This window comes from Pteropus alecto, unplaced genomic scaffold, assembly GCF_000325575.1.
Source record: "Pteropus alecto unplaced genomic scaffold, ASM32557v1 scaffold275, whole genome shotgun sequence".
NCBI lineage: Eukaryota > Metazoa > Chordata > Mammalia > Chiroptera > Pteropodidae > Pteropus > Pteropus alecto.
In genome coordinates, this window is record NW_006436301.1 from 938,429 (window position 1) to 945,261 (window position 6,833).

General features: G+C 40.0%; 1 pseudogene; it reads left to right on the forward strand.

Annotated features, from left to right (window-relative positions):
- The first annotated feature begins 6,346 nt into the window (after positions 1 to 6,346).
- LOC112481047 lies at positions 6,347 to 6,465 on the forward strand (annotated as a pseudogene).
- The last annotated feature ends 368 nt before the right edge of the window (positions 6,466 to 6,833 follow it).

The window sequence follows — 6,833 nt, forward strand, 5'->3', positions numbered from 1 at the left end:
AGACTGTGTGGGACGCTGTTGATAGGTGAAAACAGATAAGAACAAAGAATGGTAAATTAAAAGTCAGATTACTGAATAGTACTATATATATGTGTATTTGTGTTTATATATTGTACAGATATTATATGTACATATGTGTTTGTATACAATGTATGTTTATATACAATTATGCGTTTATATACAATTAAACAAAAAATGTGTTTATATTCTATAGATGTGTTTATATACTATACACATATTACATATATTTGTGTTTAGGTATTGGACAGACACACATATACATATGTATACATATGCAAATGTATACTTACATACACATATACACACATATATCCACACACAGATACATATGCATATATAATGATGCACAGAAATATCATTATGTGTAGAAAATAACTTGAAAGGAATATGTTAAAATGTTGTCAATAATCAATTTTCTGTATGTTTTCCTAGTTTTCTATAATGAATATTTATTACTTTTATAATGGAAAACTGCACTTAAAAATAAGAGATTTCTCAGCTGATCTTGATGTGGCCCTAACTTGGAAATAGAAATGCAGTATGACTATGCATCTGTTGGAAGAGTATGAAAATCGCTTGTTTGAGAAATAAAACCTGTACCTTCTGAGCAGCTTCTCCAATAGGTGGATGCTATGATGTGGGTAGGAGAGAAGAGGTGGAATGTGGGATAGGAAACCCCGGCCTTTCTGCAAGCTCTTAAGCCTTCTATTTCTTTTTCTGCTCTAACTTCACCAAGGGTCGCACTGCTGTGGCTCTTATCTTGAAACTGGAGCAGCCTAAGACAGATTTTCTTCAATGCAAACAAGATAAGCTTAAAGAGTTCAACTTGAGCCCCTGCCTATTAGGAGCTGCCTCTAAAATTTTCATCACACTAATCCCCCTGGTGCAACACCAAGTCTCCAGGATATCATCCTGAAGGTAGCAACACTGATCCACCCACAGATTTCCATCTTGCCCTTTCACAGATACCACAGTGGTCCCTGCCTTGACCAATCCAAGAAAATATTCCCCAGAACACACATGAAACCCAGATGACTAGTCATCTATCCAGATGGCTATAATGCTGCATTTGGCTAGCACCCTGTCAAGGTGGAGTATTTGTATGCAGGAGTCAGACTTTGATGTGCTAAGCTCATCCGAAAGCAGTTTGGGGCCTAGGTTGGCTACCAGGGCTCAAAATGTCCAAGCCAGAAGGAGAATAAAGGGGTGGCTTGTATCTGAATAAATTAGCATGAGGTAGCAGTCAAGCTGGGCACAGGTTGCCCAAACTGAAACTGTCCCAGGCTAACTGTAGTAGGTTGAATAATAGCCCCCACTTCCAAAAAAGATACCAAGTCTTAGTGAGTCTCTGTAACCTGTGAATGTTACCTTATATGATGAGAACAGATTTTGCAGGTGTATTTAAAGATCTTGCGATGGGTTTTCTGGGTGGACCCTAACGGCAATCATGTATAGCTTTATAAGAAAGGTGAAGGGAGATCTGACACACAAAGAAGGGGAGAAGGCAACATGTCCACAGAAGTAGAGTTTGGAGTGATGGGGCCACAATCTAAGGACTGCCAGCAGCCACTATAAGCTGGAATACACAAGGAAGAGATTCCCCTATGGAGCCTCTGGAGGGGATGGGGCCCTGCCAACACCTTGAGTTCAGCCCAGTAAATCCGACTTTGGGAGAATCAATTTCTGTTATTGTAAGCCACCAAATTTGTGTTGTTACAGCAGCCACAAGAAACTAATACAGTAGCTTACCAGTTTTGTTATGGGAACTGGGATATACTCAAAACTGAGTCAGAACATCTGGATTCAAATCTTTGTTCTGTTAATTAGGCTAGTCTTTTCACCTCCCCAGTCTCGGTTTTTCGATCTTTAAGTTAGAAATAATCATGTCTAATTTATAGGGGTCTTTGGAACATCAATAACCACAATGGCTAATGTTTGCTGGGGCTTACTCTGTGCCATGGACAGCACCAGGCACTGGTCATACATTCCCTGCTTTACTCCTCATGACCATCCTTGCACATAGGTATTGTGATCCGCTTTGGACAAGTGAAAAAATGGGGCTCAGACAGATTCTGTGATTTTCCCAGGGGTACACAGCTATGAGACAGAGACAGGACTCACATCCAGGGCCGGTTGACCTCAGTGTCTGCACTCTCCATTATGTGGTTCTCCTAACTGTCAGAGTCTGCCTGAGTGACATTACATGAACCCAAGGGAGGTTAAAAGGCTTTGCAAAGTATAAAGTACTGAAAAACGTAGGATGATTTGAAAGGATATTTGGAGTGTTCATTTCATTCTTAAATTTGGACATAGAAACACAGATATGAGCACCTTTAAGAATTGTAATAACTATGTATAGTGTCAGGTAACTAGACTAATTGGAGGGGGAATCACTTCGTAAATTATATCAATGTCTAACTACTATGCTGTACACCTGAAACTAACATAAAAAAATACTGAATGTCAACTGTAATTGAAAGTAAATTTTAAAGAAATTTAAAAAGAAAAAAAAGAGAATCGGCCTCCTTAAAATGGGAATTGGTGTAAAGAAAGAACAATGGTTGACCCTTATCCTCAACTTCTGAACTACTCTAGGTGATCGCTCCCAAGAGAAAAAGCAGAGAAGAGTGCTATGCTTCTGCAAACACAAACTTGAGCGACCTCAATTAAGGGGCGAGTTTTATACCTTCAGGCCACACACACTCCACTGAACACATTCCCTGACCTAATTCTGATTCAAATTTCTTTACATTAGCTTTAGTCTCCTTTTATTTTGTAATTGTCTAATCTGTAATTTTCGAGACTTGTCTAAAATTCTTGCTATGGTATGTTCATTCACAGGAATCCAATATCTCCAGGAGCCTGTAACACCTGTACTACACTGTATTTATATCAGTGTAGTACAGGTGTTTATTTCTCTTTCTTTATTTCTCTTTCTCTTCCCAGACTACCCAGAATGCACTCCAAGACAGGAGATAGGTAGCTTGTTAAATTCACACATGCCTTTAATTAAATTAGAAGATAACTTCAGGGTAGTTCAAAACCCAGAATTGAACCCTAAGTCCTAACTTGTAAATTCTAAATCTTTACTGCTTTGACACCATTTTCTAATAACTGCAAGACAGGCTGGAATTGAACGGCGTCTATGGTTGGCTTAATGAAGTTAAGGGGAAAAGGCTCATTAATGCAGCTTTGGAAGTAACTTCCATTTTCTACATCACAAGACATGATTTTACCATCTTTCAGCACTAACATTAAAATCTTTTCGATTCTACCAAGATGCCAAGTCACAGAGTGTGTGCAACTTCCCCTAATTACTTATAAAAAGCAATTGCCGTCTTATCCTTTCTCGGTGTGGGACTGCAAAAACATCTCCCTGTGAGTGGGAGCTGCTGCACTGTGGTTCCCTCTGTTTTATGTTTTAAGTAAATGGTAATTAAGAAAAGAAAGAAGGGGTGGAGAGTTGAATCAAATGCTCCCTAATAGCAGGTCGCATTCTTTCTGCTTAGAGTGACACTTAGGACATACCTTTGCCACTCATTGTTTTCTGTATGACTTAGACGAAAAAGAGTCAAATTGGTGTAAATCTTTAGTGATTCAAAGAATTGAACGGATCTATTTAAAATGTCAATCGAAGCAGGCAGTCATCATTGGGAAGAAATGATAATAGTTATACTGTCATATTTTACATTTATATCATGCCTAAGATCTTTGCAAGGCACTTTTATACTTCATTCTCATTTAAAGTGATTAAAAGCAAAACAATATCCAGAGGATATTTCTTGCCCTTGTTTCAAATTACAAGGAAACATTCTGACAGATCTGACCCTGAACTTGTATGACTTATTTCTCTCACTACCCACCAAACCTCAGCCCTGTTGGGATCTTGTCTTTATTTAACATTTTAGTATTTTGTTCATCGTGGAACCTTTTACATTCGTTTTGATTTTTTGAAATTACTGCATTTAGATGGTAATCACATCATGATCCTTGTCTTGTACCTCTTCGATTTTGTGCCCAGGGCGAGTGCCTCTTCCCACCTCACCCTAGCCTTGGCCATGACTCAGAGTAGTGTTCAGCAAGCAGCATCAACTGGGTAAGTATTCATAAGGTGATTCAACACATAGGCAAAAACATCACACAATAACATGGGCAAATTCATTGAAGGAGCAAAAGGCTAGAGTGAGAAACTCCATCACAGAGGCCAGAAGCACCACCACCAGGACTCAAATGCACGTTTCAGTAGCTGAGAGCGGATGATGTTGTGACTGTAATGTGCATCTCTGTATTCTGTGTGTCCCTGCATGTCCAGTGGCAGGCGGTGGAAAAGAGGCTACAAAACGATGAGTAAGGGTGTCCAGCTTCCCTGCCGTGGCCAGCCTGCTTATCTGAGGTCCTCCAACACATTTCTCTGTGTCTGCTCGGATCTCTGGTTGTTTGGTGAAGCCACAGCCCGCCACTGAGAAAGTCCTGTAGTCCCCTCTACCCTGCCTGTGGTTTTACTTTCCACAGTTTCAGTAGTTCAACCTCGGTCCAAAAACATTAAATGGAAAATTCCAAAATAAACAATTCATAAGGTATAAATCGGGTGCTGTTCCGAGTAGTGTGATGAAATCTTGCACCATTCCACTCCGTCCTGCCCGGGACATGGATTGCCCCTCTGTACAACATATCCATGCTGAATATGCTACCCATCGTTAGCTACCTAGCCATCTCAGTTATCAGATTGACTAGCAGTGCTTGTGTTCAAGTCACCCTTATTTTACTTAATAATAGCTACGAAGCACAAGAGTAGTTGCACTGGCAATTCGGATATGCCAAAGAGAAGCCGTCAAGTGCTTCCTTTATGTGAAAAGATACATATGTATAGGGGAAAACATAGTGCATGTAAGGTTCAATACTATCTGCTATTTCAGGCATCCACTGGTGGGCAAACGGTTTTGGAAGTGTGCCCCGTGGATAAGGAGAGACGACTGTACCTGTAGGATTTAGTTGGTTATAGCTGGACATAACCAGCTATAATTTAGTTGGTTTAGTTGGTTATAGCAGTGATTCTGGAAACTTGGCATGTCCTTTTTGGGATCTTGGAAGCTATGCCTGTGGAGTTGCTACTCCATATGTTGACTCCTATAGGGCATAAGGCTTTTAAGCCACAGTGGCTCCTGCATCCGTTAATATATCTGTGGTGTCCTTGCACCTGATCTGTATTGCTCTGTTGGAACCCTGCAAGGACGTATGCTGAAGAGGAGCATGTGATACTGCCCTGTTGACAAGCTATGGTTCCTTCCAAGTGGACCAATGTCAAACGTAGCATGTGGCTGTCTGTAGGTCTGAATATTTAACAGACCCTAAGAAGGCACCTTGTGTGCATTCCAAGTATAATTTCAAATGTGCAATTATATATAAAAAGACTACAAGAAATAATCTAAAACTTACAGGATAAAAAAGAATATATCATCTATAGCTGCTTGATTCAGTAAACATTAAGTAAACTGCAAAGTCAGGAAAGTACTGTAGTTAAAGTTGGAAGATAGTCTCAGGTCTTCTGGTTTCCGATGACTGCCTAAACATGCATGTTTATTTCTCTGTCCTGCAAGGACCCAATCGAATCACAGTAAAGATATATTGAGAAGCAGCATAGTGTATTGGTTAGGACCAATACATATACAGTCAAGGGAGGTGGGAGATACTTTCTTTGGCAGGGCCCCCGAAAGTCTCCAAGCTCAGCAGGTACTAAGAGCAAAAGTGGGCTATGGGACAGCAATCAGGGGGATCATATTAGAAAACTGTCAATGAATAACAGAGCCTATCCATATACAGTCATGTGCCACTTAATGATGGGGATAGGTTAAGAAATGCATCATTAGGCAATTTCATTATTGTGCAAATATCAAAGAGCACACTTACACAAACCTACATGATAGTCTACTACACACCTAGGCTATGCGGTATAGCCTATTGTCCCTAGGCCACAAACCTGAACAGCATGTTACTATACAAAACAACACAAGACTAAATCAAGCACAAGAGAAAATCATGCAATCAAGAGACACAATAAACAGGAGACATATGAGACTGTTGCTAATTAGGGGACTGTTGTTAGAGTGTGATGTAAGAGATGATGATGGCTTAAATGAGAATGGTATATCGCAAAGGTTGAGAATCGATCAATTTGGGGTATATTTTGGAAGAAGAGCCAATAGAAGATGTTACATAAGGGTGAAGTAGGGGATGCAAGGAGGTAGGTATCTGAAATGATTCCCAAGTTTAGGATTTGAGCAATGATGGGTAGTTGTACCATTTGCTGGCAAGATATGGAAAGATGGTCTACGGCCATGACACCCTGAACAAGCCTGATCCTGTCTGATCTTGGAAGCTAAGCAGGGTTGGGCCTGGTTAGTACTTGGATGGGAGACCACCTAGGAAGACCAGGTGCTGTAGGTGTAATAAATAAAAAATAAGGGATCGTAAGCTGACAAGGTCCTTGCAATCTGTGAGATCAACCAAGGGTTGCCTCGCCTAAAAAAAAAAAAAAAGATATGGAAAGATGATTTCGAAGGCTGAAAACTAAGAGTTGTTTTGAACAGGTTAAGTTTAAGATGGCAGGTAGACACACAGGTATCAAGTAGGTAGTTAGATATGAGTCTGCACTTCAGGGCAGAGGTTGGGACTGAGGATTTATATTGGGGAGTCATTAAATGTTATTTAAAATCATGAATCCAATGACATTACTTCATTCTGTCATGAAAAGCATACATATATCCAATATATGAATGTTTATCAGTTTTCAATTTTTGGAATCAAGCTATAGA